Below are 13,938 nucleotides of genomic sequence, written 5' to 3'. Positions count from 1 at the left end.
ACATTTGAAACAAATTTCGTGAAGCAGACAATGTCGTGACCTAACGGTGGTAAGATGCACTCCTATTACCTATTCCTTATTAGGCTGTATGGGCGACTACTTCGAATGCCAGATGTTCCAATGGTATGTGTTACCTTAGACAGACATCCGTAAAGAATTAAGTGTCAACCCAACAATTGTTAGCAGTTCCAGCGTACTTGCAGAAGCTTCAGATGAGTTTGGTTTATTCACAGGCACGCATATATATGCATATATGTGTGCGTGTATGTATATACATATATATATACTATATATAAATACTAGCTGACCCGACAGACGTTCTGCCATTCAATTCAAACTGGAATACTATACTAATAATTATTATTTCTATTGTTGTTTATTCTGATATTGTATATGTTTGTAATTTTTTATTATTTATATAAAATATTGTTTATTGTAATGCTTGTTGATACACAACATTGTTAGTTTAATTTCCTGGCGCGTAAATAAAGAATGCTGATGGTTTTCCGACACGGGAACAGGCGACATACAGTTGGCCATGTGAAAAACATGAATATTCAAGATTAATGCCACAACACTTAAAGATTTCCCTTGCGATTTATTTACTGACATTGCAAATGCAAGCCGCACTGGAAATTGTATCCGTTTAATGTCGAATGGCATGTCGTTCGGAATCATAGGGAAGCGTGGAATCAAAACGTCTTCGCCTTTATACTTCCCTTTTAAAATTTTGGCTTCGATGACGTTGTTCATTAATTTCTTCACCGCAAGCCAGGTGCCATTACAAAGACGTGGCTGGTTTATGTTTCGTAACATATGATTACCGATCCGATTTTTAGTTGCAGATTATGAGGTGATAATCCGGGAAATTCCAGGGAATTTAAAAATTCCGTTGAATATTTGACATCAACTTGGTTAGTAACGGAATCAAACGATATGTGTGTCATCAATTCGCCAGCTATCTTAATTTGAATTTGAAAATTCATTTCGTTAACATAAACGGTTTTTGCAGCCAATATAACACGTTCACTTAACCAAACATGATTTTCTGTAATTTTCAGCAATGTTTGTGAAAACCATCTCGATGAGTTCGGTCTTTGATTCAGTAAAGTGACAAAAATTTGCAGGGAATGTAATGTATCCAGACGATGTGTCAACAGGAATTTTGCCATTACCAATATCGAGCAATTTTTTGGAAAATACTTCACCAGATTCGTCATTTTGCAATACGGTTCGCATATTTATATTTAATTTTAGTTTCTTGACGTATTTCCATAAAATGGACGACTTCAAACATGGATTAAGTTAGTCGGCTGGCGTTGATAGAGGCATTACCGGCAATGTTCGTCGAAAATCACCTGCGAATAGAATCATCGCTCCACCAAACCGGTTTTGGTTGTTTCGTAAATCTTTCATTTTGCGGTCTAATGCCTCCAAAGATTTTTTGTATGCCATCGTGCATTCATCCCGAACGATTAATCTGCTTTGCTGCAACACTTTGGCCATCGCAGAATTCCTCGAAAGGTTGCAAGTTGGAGTTTCATTAACTTGCATGTTCAATGGCAATTTGAGCGCTGAATGAGCTGTTCGACCGCCTTCCAACAACGTTGCTGCAATATCTGATGATGCAAGTGCAAGTGCAATACCGTTTTACGATCGAATCTTTGCCAAAATCAATTATATCAAGAATGTTTTTCAAGTTCCACCGGGCGTATCTAAGAAAAATTCCGCCAGTTCCATTGTTCACTACTTGTATGAGTGTATCGTAAGCATATTTTTGTTGCTGATTTAGACGGGGTACGTGTCTTTGAACGGTTTCTCTTAATGTTTCGTAATCGTATTGGGTTTCGCATCTCAACTCTTGATTAAATGCGCCGTGCATTGGACGATTGGGTGTTGTCATTCCTAATTGTAATAATCTTTTGTTGGTAAGAATCAAGCAGATGTCCTCTCTTCGTTCATTTGCATATCCGCATTAAATGTTCAAAGACGCATCTGATGCAATATATCTTCGGCCATATGATCTTTATATTTGTTCCATATATCAATCGGTGTGGATGGGAAGCATGTGCACAAAATTATAGCAAAAATTGTTCATATTTGTTTAGCATTTGACGACATTACAGCATCTATGAGTGTGTGATCCCAATGAGCGTCATTCTCTAGCAATCCCAAATGTTAGCAGGCTTCTCTGTATGTGCCACAAAATACACCATTAACTGTTCGCAGATGTTGGAATGATGTTGTGCCACGAATATTGACTTACAGTAAACGCAAATAAAAACACTCGTCTTGACTGGAATGGAATGTGTAAAGACGTCCTAGTGCATCGGCGGAAAATATTTGTGTGTAACCTGGAACTGGCTGCCCTTGTTTCCGTCGTTGAAATTTCTTTGACGATTGGTTCCAGATGTAATATCTTGGCATTTCAGAGTAAAGCAGCGTTCTGGCAAAGTCATTATTCTGGCACATTTTAAAGAAGCTGGTCAATGTTGTCGACGGCGGCCTGTCAACTCGTGGTAATACATTCTCCATTGTAAAATACACTATTTAACCATTTCCCAAATGTACGGCCAAGTGAACAACTGTGGGGTGTCTTTCATGTATTGAAAATGAAAACAATATTCCACATCGCTTCGTTACTGCTAACATAGCGGCCCATTTGAAATTGAGAGACTTCATCGTTTGAATTTTCGGCAGAAACTCCGAACACAGCCATGTCACTACCTTTGATCTCGTACTTGCAAATGTACTTAATAGATTTCATGGACTGGCAAAATTCGACGTTTATGTGTGCTTTAAATGTCTTTGAGAGTAACTGCGAAAACGGAAAAACCCAACGATTATCAACTTCAATGTCCTGTTGATTCACTTTGACTATTGTTGACCCACCATTGTCATCTGTAGATCTGCGGCGATATAGTGGATAACCATTATTTCCAGCAATTTTTGACGTGACAACGTGTAATAAATCGATGAACGCCGGCTGCAAGCACGAAAAAGTGTCCCGGTACGCACATTGTTCCGTTACGCTGTGTCCCGTTACGCTCATTGTTCCGTTACGCTGTGTCCCGTTACGCTCATTGTTCCGTTACGCTGTGTCCCGTTACGCTAAATGTACGCTTGCGCCGCACCGACAGAAGTGAAAACTCAAAACTTTGTTTATAAATTTGTAATATGAAATAATTTCTACGTCAAAAGTACGAAAGAAAATGAATCTGATTACTAGTATAATTTCAAGTTTTTTATTCTTTTATTATTAAAAAAAAGTAGCATCTGTTGGCGAGTGCAGTAATAATAGGTTATGTTACAATTGACTAAAAAATTATGGTGATTCATATAATTGATGAAAGATATTTGATTACAGTTTATTTATATGAAAACTTGTTCATAATTATATTTAAACTTTATAGCTAAACGCCAGTTTTTAAAATAAATTACAAGTCATCTACACGTGAACTGTTTCGTCGACTGTTTATAAAGTGAAGTAAAAAGTTAATGTGGTTTTCATTGCTTATTACAACAACAATTTCGGCAATAAAGGTTAATTATTCTTGAATTTTAAAAATCTGATTACAAGTATAATTTCAAGTATTCATTCTTTTATTATTAAAATTTAAATGATTCAATTTTATTCATAAAAGTGTGCAATCTTTTCATCAATGGTATTTTATGACGTCACGTTAAACTATCGTCCGTAAACCGACTTTACAGACAACCAATTTTTTTTCTGCTACTAATTGTCTTGGGTAGCGTTTTGAACATTTCCCTTCAACCATACACAGAGAAATAGGATTTAATATTCCACAGGGACCATGAATATTATTTTTTGTAATCACCTCATGTAACAGTGGATCTTCATCATTATCGGGAATTTCTGCTGATATTACATCATCGATTTCATTCTGTCTTATCCTCTCAACCAACCAAATGAGGATATGTGCATGTGGTAATCCGCGCTTTTGCCACTCGACTGAATACATCCAACAACGCGTCTCTCCGAACACGCGATGCTTGACAATAAAATCCATGAGTGATTTTAATTTTCTTTTGAACACCCTTGCAGTGATGTGGCGATCGATGGGTGATTGGCCAGGTAATAATTCTTGTCGAATTTCTGTCCACTATGAATTGCGCGTTAAAGTGATAAACAAATCTTGTGTGCCATAATGACGTACATACGACATAGTATCTTGAGCGTATTCATGAATATGCCGAGGACTTCCGACGTATTTTACTGGGGGAATAGTTGTTCTTCCGACATTCTGTGCATTTCAGTCAGCATTAATTGCATCCCGCAGATTAACGTATTCCTCGGAACGGTGTTTTGCCTGGTTCAACCTGATAGATGTCAATCGCTCTGTCTCAACTTTCACGTACATATTCACAGCATATTGGTGAAATAGACGCCTACATTTTAAGATGTGGTTGTCTTAATTTTCCCGAAACATCAGTCGGTATGAGTAATAATTCATTGAACTTACTTTTTTGTTAGATTCGGCGCCTGTAATTGGATTCATCATATTCATTGAAAAATGATACCCATCTTCACCTTGCCAAAATAAGATAGGATATTGTAACGCATCATATGATCGATGTGTTTCGGAGACACGCTGCAGTTGATCTTTCCGCCGATGTAAAACAATAAATTAAATTTTCACCCACGACGACAATAGCGACTTAATCAATTGTTGGCGCATTAAAACGTCTTGCATGTTGTCCTACAGGCGTCTTATCGGCTCTGATGACAATTTTGTGGTTATCAGATGGCATGAGATCTTATGCGGTCTTGAATAATGCAACCAATTCGTTGTGTTGATGGAAAAATATTTGGAGTTGTTCCACAATTGGCATTTTCATTGAATTATTGTGTGCACAACGCTAATCGACTTTTGTTGAATCGCCCATAAAATAAATTTGCAAAAATTTGTAATCACTGTCCGGCGTTGGCAATAAGGAACCCGTTTGATGATATATTTGACCCTGGATCTTGAAAGTGGGCATAAAGTTATCTCGAATAATTTTTGTTGAACCAAATGAGTAGAGACCGGAAAAATTCGCGGATTCATTTCGTGATAGGCTTAAATTCAAACATGTGTATAATTCTGCTGGTTCTGCTATTGGCTCGCGGTTTAACTGGACCTCTCTGGGCCAATGAGAGACTATCGACCAAAGAAGCGTCGAATCACAAGCTACCCAGTGGAGACGACTCACAATTTAGTAACCAATGAACACGCGTGTTTACTTGAGAAGTGCAGAGGATAATGAAGGCTATCCTAGAGGACATTATATCCGCGAATTTTTCCGGTTCTTTACAAATGAGGTCATTTGAAAGCAATTATTGTATTGCTGGATATGAGTCAAAAATGTTTGGAATCTGGCCCATTTCCAGAAACCAACGAATGCAGTGGGTCTTGTGGCGCTTCCAATGGCATCAATTTGACCTGGCCGCTGGCGCAATACAATCCAGGGGCTTCATTTTTGAAGTTCAATGCCTTGCAATGTGAACATACAGCGTTCATAGGTCCAATAGCAACGATTTGCTGTGAACTGTAATACATTGCCACGTTATAATTGAATGCAGCTCGATGTGAATCAAATGCAACATTTCTATGTTCTTGATATCGATTCCGTTCAACATCATTTCGCGCTTCGCGTTGCTCATCAGTTTGACTTGCTCTTAAATATATTTGACTTGCGGCATTGCGAGTTCTGCGACCTATGTTTGTACGTCTACTTCTTGGCATTTTTTATATCAAAATTTCAACTGAAAATTATAAATAAACAAACTCAAAACTCCATAAATTTTCCGATTCAATCGACTGGGCAATGTGCACTAAAAAATGAAAACCATAATTCATTAAAAATATGCAAAATCAAAGCAAAATGGTTTAATTTTACCTCGTCAAAGATATCATTCCGACCAGGGAGCTGGGTAAGGGTTATAAATTGTTCTTAATGCCAACCATGGATTTCCATGATGAAGTCCTTGATCTTCTAAGAAGTATTAGAAAACATTTTAAAAAAAGGTGAATGAAATCGGTAAAGCCGTTCTCAAGTTATAGCATGACCAGGAGAAATACGGGTTCATATATATATATATAAAATATATATATATAATATATATATATTATATATATATATATATATATATATGAACAACCTGATTCAAGCCAAACCTTCAGTGCCCTGTAACAGTTGCTTCCCGCACAACTCACTCACCGTAGAGGCTTGTTTGTTCATCCAATCTATAAACTGAAATAGAAAAATACCAGTAACTACGTGAAAACAACAGAGGTTTAGTGTTAATTGATGCTACACAAATAGGCTATGATATGTAATTTATGTTACCAAACATTATTTGCCTATACTTGCAATGAAATAGCATTTTATACTTACATTAATTTGAATAAAGAAACCTTTTTCCCAAAACACACGTCAATATCGAGATGGTTGCAGAGAAACAACAAACCTTGCGCCGTTTATTTTTCCCATTAAATTATTCTTGTAAAAAACTTAAAAATTATTTACTAATTAAAAAATTATTTGAATTATGTTCAGTTTAATATAATGATGTTCAAATTAATCCAACAAGAATTTGATATTTATTGCTTATGGTTTAAAATAAATGTGTAACTTTACGATGGGTGATTGAGATTAAAAAGTTTCATCAATTGAAGACCATCAAATATATTTAATTATTTTAGGATTATAAATAATACCTTTTGTTTCAAACTCTTGCGTATATTGTTATAATCGCGTAATAGAGTAAAAAACATTCTATAATCTTACGATGTCTTGTTCCTAAAACTATTTTAAGTTTAGAAATTAATCATTAATAAATAAAAATACGGTTAGTAGTAGGGCCTATGTAAATGTTCCTCTGAGACCAGGCTGCAGACTGTGGTGCTTGGCGCCTGCCGCCATCTTGGATTTGTGACGACACGGTGGCCATATAGTATGACCTTGACCTTTTGACCCCGACGACCATCTTTGATCCGCCATTTTGAATTCCACCATTTTGTTTTCTAGAACTTTTCGCCATCTAACACCCCACTCTCTAATGTTGCAATTTTCGTTACGGCCACCATCTTGAAAATATGTAATTTTATTGCTACAAAATCGGGGAAAATTAAAACTTGTATAAAAACAATTAGTTAATCAAATTTAAATAAAATATTATTTAAAAACGCCGTTGCAATTTTCGTTACGGCCACCATATTGATAATACATATTTTTTATGCTAGAAATTAGAAAAAAAAATTAATTTACAAAAAAAAAAATAAAAAAAACTATAAACTCTCCTACATCATGTATTATAATGTCACGGTCGCCATCTTGAAAATCCGTAATTATTATCAGATTTTAATGGAAAAATATTAAAATTTATAAAAAATAAAGAATCAAACCTTAATAAATATTATTTAAAACACGCTCTGATGTCCTTGGTTCGAATCTGGTGAGGGAAAAAAAATTCAAAACTAATAAAAAAACACGTATTAAAATAATTATTGACACGATAGATGTCCGTCTTTGGTTTGATTCTCGGCCAGTGGTAAGGGTAATTAAAGCTTAAAAACTTAAAATATATTTTAAAATTGTTTCCCGTTAATAATTCACTCTAAGAAAAAATAACACTAGACAAGATACCTGTCCGACGAAATAAATACGAGCGTCTTCGTACCATGAGACCAACTCATGAACAATGTCAGACGTATAGACAGTGGCGTAACTATAGGGTGGCAGGGCTGGAAAAATGCCACGGGCCCCCGACCCAAGGGGCCCCCGGCCCAAAAGACCGCAAGCGCAGAAATAAATTTTTAACATTGCACCTCAGTTATATTATATTTTATTTTACTTAAAAAAATATATCATTTTTAAAGCTTAAAGTCCATTAAATACCATAATACAAATTCAAATTAATCATTAAGAATTTCAACACATCCTAAACAAATATGTGTTGATCAATTTTAGAACGCATCCATTGGTTTCTACATTTTTTGTCGCGGTACGTTGGCAGCGCGGGTAAGCATTGACATTCTTTTTAAGACTGTCTTGACAATAATTGATCATTTGTATTTTTGATTTTTCGGATTTGTTGTTTTATTAAACCTGCAAATGGTGGAAAAGTAAAGTTAATTGTGAAAGTTAGTTAATAAAATGTCTAGTTATAGAAAATATTTAAGTGGGAGTGAAAAACGAAAGAGAAAGAGGGAGACTGAAGAAAAAAATAAAAAGTTAACTAAAATAAGTCAGTACTTAAAGAATGATGACTTTATTATTAAAAACGCCAGTGAACAGTGCCCCAAACGTGAAGAATTGGACCTTACTAAAAGTATACCAGAATTACCAGATGCAGCACCCGACACCAGTTTCTATCCAGATCCAGAACCACAACAAGGTACTAGCAAAAATCAAAGTAGGTATATCATATTTTAGTGTGAACAATATTGTATCTTCGCCATATGTTACTGATAAGGGTCATTTTAAAGAACTAACCGATCAAGTGAAAAGATTCGTGATTGAAAACGGGCATAGTAAACCTAAGGGCCCTTTCATAAAAGATAGTGAATAAGACTTCTCGAGTCGGGAGTGTATAATGGTTTGTCGTGTCGTAATAAGAAACCACGTTGGTGAACACTCTGAGTTATTACTACACAATACTGTGAATAATATTCTGAATAAATATGAATATTTATTTGTACTGCTGTGTTAGGAGTAGGTGTTTGCATAGATCTACTCCTTAGTATGGTCCCACTATCCAGTAGAATCTTTGATTTTTAGAATTATTTCTGGGCGCCACTCTTATGTAAACCTTAATTTCGTTATCAAAATAGGACCAATATAGTGGAATACATAAGAGAAAATATATATATATAACACTTCAGATCTAGTATTTGTACAAGAGTGAAAACATGTAGATTTAGGGTCATTAAAAAAACATATACACTGTGAAATAATAATAGAATAAAAATAGATTTAAACAAATAATCTTTAATAACACAAATATATAGATAATTATTGGCTTGGCCAGTGGTATACTCTTATGTCTCTCAAACATACAGGAGATATGTTGCACACATGACAATTATAACAAAAGTTCATTAATTTAATTTAGGTATTATGTCCGTTGCTCTCACTCTTAGATCAAAGATAGTGTATCAAAATATAGTTTATTATTCGTTGACATTTAATTTAAAATAGTGTACCTCGGCTGAATTCAGGGTGTAGGGAAGGTAGAACATCATGAGAACTCCGTCTCATTTCACCTCTGGGTTAGAACTAGGAATGTGTAAAACAGAATAGTAATTGGCTTAAAAATGTTTGTCACTTCAGGGCTTTACTTAGTTCGACACAAAAATCAATGTTTATACGTACGTGTTTGGCAGGATCCAATTACGTTTTAGGCAGAAAACGGTCTTTTCAATGTAGCATAATGAGTCGGTTTTACTCACGTTAATATCACACCTAAATACACATCATGTAGGATGTGCCCTGTATAAATCACATATAATTATGTTTAGACGGCGATTAAAAACATCCCTTCAACTGGATGATCTATTTAGCTAGTTGAATTATCGGATTTTTCAAGGGGATTGCAACCCAGGCTGTCTAGCCAACGTCGTAGCCATTCCAAACTTTTTTCTTAACTTTCTTAAAGACGCTTAACTTAAGCAACTTGGCCTCTCATTGGCCGAAACACAAAGATCGTTGACGTAATTAACACATCAAAACAAAATACAGACATTCAACAATACATCTTAAAATACTAAAATGTTTCAAATTTAAAACGTTAATTTTCAACAAAGAAAATTCTCTTATACAAATTACGTGCAAAAAGTTCAATTTGCCATTTAAGTCATTAGTTCCCTAGGGGGTCTTGTCAATTGAGGCTTCAATGTCACTCGGGCTACGCCATAGAGTGTAGCACTCGTAGATACGTCCAATATCCAACAATAGAGCATAAACATGAAAAAGTAAAGAAATAATAATCATATTAAAATGTTATTTATAATAAAAACAATACACTTTCTGTGCACGGGATGGTCATGTAACAGCACAATAGTGACAATATATCTTTTTTAGAAAAACATTACTATATTGTTTCTAAGTCTGGCGTGAAACTTGAACGTACATGGCTATCCTATTCTATAAAACTTCAGAAGGCGTATTGTGAACCGTGTTGGTTATTCGCAAATCGTGCATCTAAAAAAAATACAAAATGTTTGGATGGAAGGCTATGACGACTGGAAACATATTGCAGACGCCATAGAAATATACGAGACATCGAAAATTCATCTGGATTCTTGTCTTACGTATCAACAGTGGCGGCTACACGGAACACTTGATGAAGAGCAAGAGTCGATGATTAAAAAAGAAAAATCATTTTGGCGCCAAGTACTTTCTAGACTCCTTCATGTTACTCTGACACTTTCAACGTGTAATTTAGCATTTCGTGACCATAGAGAAAATGCAGATAGCAATGATCCAAGCTCCCGAGGAAACTTTTTGAGTATTGTTGAGTTATTAGGAAAATACGACCCGATTTTAGAAGAATTTTTAAATAAACCAAAGGGCCAAATAAAATACTTAAGTCCAAAAATACAAAATGAGCTAATTTCAGTCCTGGTTCTAAAAGTAGAAAATGCACTCATAAACGAAATAAACGCCACACCATTCTTCTCTATCATATTCGATACAACTCAGGATATTTCAAAAATTGATCAAATGTGTGAACTTTATACTGTTATTGTATGATCGAGAAAGATGATAATGGAATCCCAAAGGCACTTGTCATTAAGGAGAAATTTTTAGGATTCCATGAAGTTAAGGATCAAACTGCCTTAGCTATGTCCAAGCAAATTATTAAATCCATAAATGACAAAAATATTCCTCTAAATAAGTGTCGAGGACTAGGATATGATGGTGCTAACACAATGAAAGGGACTTATGGTGGAGTTCAAAAACTCATAAAAGATATCGAGCCAAATGCCGTATACGTTCACTGTGCTGCTCATAACTTAAATCTAGTACTAAATGATGCAGTAAGAGAGGTTATTGATATGCAGAATTTTTTTGATACAGTTCAACAAATTTATAATTTATATATATATATATATATATATATATATATATATATAAAGACATATTTGAATCATTTGCCAGGGAAATTCTCAGTTTTCGGTCCACTTTCAGAGACGAAATAGAAAAGTCTTCGTGTATTAGAGACCTTGCTCATTTATAAATAATTAAGAATCATTTTATGTCCTGCAGCTTTCCTGAAGTATTCACTGCTTTAATGTTATTTCTTACCATTCCTGTGACTACAGCTAGTACTGAAAGATCATTTTCAAAACTAAAATTAATAAAAACCTATTTAAGAAACTCTATGAGACAAGATAGGTTATGTAACTTGGCTATTCTGTCTATTGAAAATTCTGTTGCCCGATCGTTAAACTTTGATGAAGCTCGGAGAAGGGATTTTTCTTGATAAATGTTATTGAAATTAAATTGTTATTTCAATGTAAATGTATAAACCCATGCTCTTGAAAATAAAAATTTTAAGTATTAGTGTTGGGAAACTACTTTAGTGGTTTATTAAAATTAAACTAAGAACAACATGACGAATTTATTTAATAGGGCCCCATCAAAAGAATTTGCCACGGGCCCGAAATTATATAGTTACGCCTCTGCTCAATACTTACTTATATTCTGTCAATTAACATACTACAACCACACACTGCGCACAGAAATAGAAACAGGACAGTAGGCTACCTACTTTACCCTTTACCACACTGACTTGCTTCAGACTATAGTGATGGGTCGTTCGTTAACGATTCGTTCAAAAAGAACGAATCTTTGAGAGAACGAAATCTTGCGATTCGTTCGCGATGTAAAGAACCGGCTCTTTGAGAGCCGGTACCTTGAAAGATTCGGTAGAACGAAAATGCGGAGAGAACGAGAGAACCAACCGGCTCTTTGAGAGCCGGTACCTTGAAAGATTCGGAAGAACGAAAACGCGGAGAGAACGAGAGAACGAGATGAGAGAACCGGCCACGCGCCCGGTCTGATTCGTTCGTGAAATGATTCATGACGTCAGGAGTCTGAAGAATTAGTAATCACAGCGTGCGCATGTTTACAAGAGCAAACGATAACTGATCAAATAAAATAGGGTAACATGAAAAGTATCTATACCTGAAAATGTAGTGGTTTAAAATTGCTTTTTCACATTCACATACACAAATATGGAAATAAAAAACTAAAAAAACAGTATGAATTAAAAATAACAGGGAAAGTAACTACAAATGTTCACACTTACCATTTTTGGGTTAATTAATGTACTTCATTATCGTCTCTCTTCATACGGAAGGGCAGTAGAAGTATTAAATTGTTGTCATTTTTTCACTAAATGTGTTGGTCTACAGTAAACACTTTACTGTCACTAAAGTGTAAATAGCCTATATATTAATATTTGTAACTTAAAAAGTAATAAAATACAAATCTTGTTTCATATACGCAACTGTGATTCACTGGCTACGAAAAGCAATGTTCAAATACTAGCTATAGTACGATTACAAATTAAAGTTAAGAAAAATCACTTTCGTAACATTTTTAGATTTAAGCCTGTTTCGCCTCTCAGATACTACTTGACCACTCTTGGAAAAAACTCTTTCACACGGAACGGACGTTGCCACGACGCACAGTCTTCTCTTCATAATTTCAAAAAGTCTGGGGTAGGAGTGCTTTTTATGCTTCCACCACTGAAGCGGATTTTCATGTCTTCGAATTAGCGGCTCTTGAAGATACCTGTCGAGTTCTATGATCCCAGCTGCTCTAGGAATTCTATTTTGTGTTAAATTTTCCACTTTAGAATCAAAGTCGTCCCACAACAAACTAGACGCAACTTTAGTTTCACTTAAGTCTTGCATTGTTGAAATTTCTTCCAACTGAGAGTTACTACATTCACTGGCTTTGGTGACAATTCTCTGATAGGTATAATTGAAGGAATTATCATCTTGAAACCCCTTCTTTTTGAAACGTGGGTCAAGAAGAGTTGCTTCTGATAATATTATATTATCTTCTATGTTTGATGCCAGTCTCTTAAAAAGTTGCTCCTCTAACTTGATTACCATGTTCTTAATTTTGTCGGGTAAGTTTTTCCTTTTCATTTTTGCGACATGTCGCATCATTGCCTGTCGAAGAAGTATCACTTTGGAAACCGTCACTGCCTTCTCGCTACTCATTTCAACTGTAACTTCCTTAAATACTTTAAGTATTTCACAAGCATTCTGTAGAATATCCCACTCGTCTTGTGTCAGTTGCTGAATTTGAGAGTTTAACAGAGACAGTGTTGAAATTATTGCTTCTTTTAACTCGATAAAACGTGTAAACATATCGAACGTAGAGTTCCATCGTGTAACCACGTCTTGAATAAGCTTATGCTCCGGAAGTCCCATTTGTTTTTGTGAAACGAGAAGTTTCGCTGTGGCCTGTGGACTTCTCTTAAAAAATTCAACAATGGATTTTACTTTCATCTGCACATCGCGTATTTCTTGTATTCCAGCCTGAACAATCAGGTTAACTGAATGTGCAAAACATGGAATATGTCGCCATTTACACAAACGAATGGCTGCAGTCATGTTCGAAGCATTGTCTGTAATGACAGCACATACTTTGTTAAAAATATCCCACTCACTCACGACTCGTCTTAGTTCTCCTGCAATGTTTTCAGCCGTGTGCCTTTCTTCATACTCAAAGCAGTCTAACAGATATGACTTAAGTTCACACTGATCATTGATGAAATGAGCTGTCAGAGCTAAATAACTCTGATTCGTTATCGAAGTCCAGCTGTCTGTAGTAATTGCTACTGCTGAAGCATTACTTAAATCTTCTCTTACAACTTCTGCAGTTTTGTTGTAGAGTTGTGGTATCAAACTT

The sequence above is a fragment of the Bacillus rossius genome, chromosome 3, assembly GCF_032445375.1.
Source record: "Bacillus rossius redtenbacheri isolate Brsri chromosome 3, Brsri_v3, whole genome shotgun sequence".
In the NCBI taxonomy this organism is placed as follows: domain Eukaryota; kingdom Metazoa; phylum Arthropoda; class Insecta; order Phasmatodea; family Bacillidae; genus Bacillus; species Bacillus rossius.
This window is presented reverse-complemented; position numbering follows the sequence as displayed.